Source organism: Calidris pugnax, unplaced genomic scaffold (assembly GCF_001431845.1).
Source record: "Calidris pugnax isolate Ruff unplaced genomic scaffold, ASM143184v1 scaffold111, whole genome shotgun sequence".
Lineage (NCBI taxonomy): Eukaryota > Metazoa > Chordata > Aves > Charadriiformes > Scolopacidae > Calidris > Calidris pugnax.
The window spans coordinates 3442351-3442909 of record NW_015090872.1 but is presented as its reverse complement, the minus strand read 5'-3'; positions in this window follow the sequence as shown (position 1 = coordinate 3442909).

Genomic DNA, 559 nt, shown 5'->3' with positions numbered 1-559 from the left:
CCCGAGGAGCTGCCAGCCCCCCCGTGCCCCCCGCAGCCGGCTCGGCTCGGGAAGAGGCCACCGCCGCCGCCCCGGTGCTGCGGGGGACCGGCAGCGCCGCCCGCCCCCCACCCCGGCCGGGCTGGGGTCCGCTGTGGCTCTGGGGGAGCCCGGCCCCAGCCCTCGCAGTTAAAGGAACAAAACTGCTAAAACTGGCCGTCGTGAGGGAATTCCTGCGTGATCCCTCCAAAAACTGGGCGGCGGCACTTTAAAACCACTCCGAAGTTTGGGGTTTTGGGGAAGGAGGTGGCACCACCAAGGGCATCACCAGCAGAGACAAGTCACTGTCCCACTCCATGTAGAGCTTATCAGGCCACACCTGGAATAGCGTGTGCAGTTTTGGTCCTCGCTGTGCAAAACAGACATGGACGGGCTGGAAAGGTCCAGAGAAAGGTCGCCAAGATGATCAAGGATGGGGAAGCCTGACATAGGAGAGGAAAGGCTGAGGGACTCGGGTTCGCTCAGCCTGGAGAAAAGAAGATTTAGGGCAGACCTTGTCACCGCCTCCCAGTATTTAAAG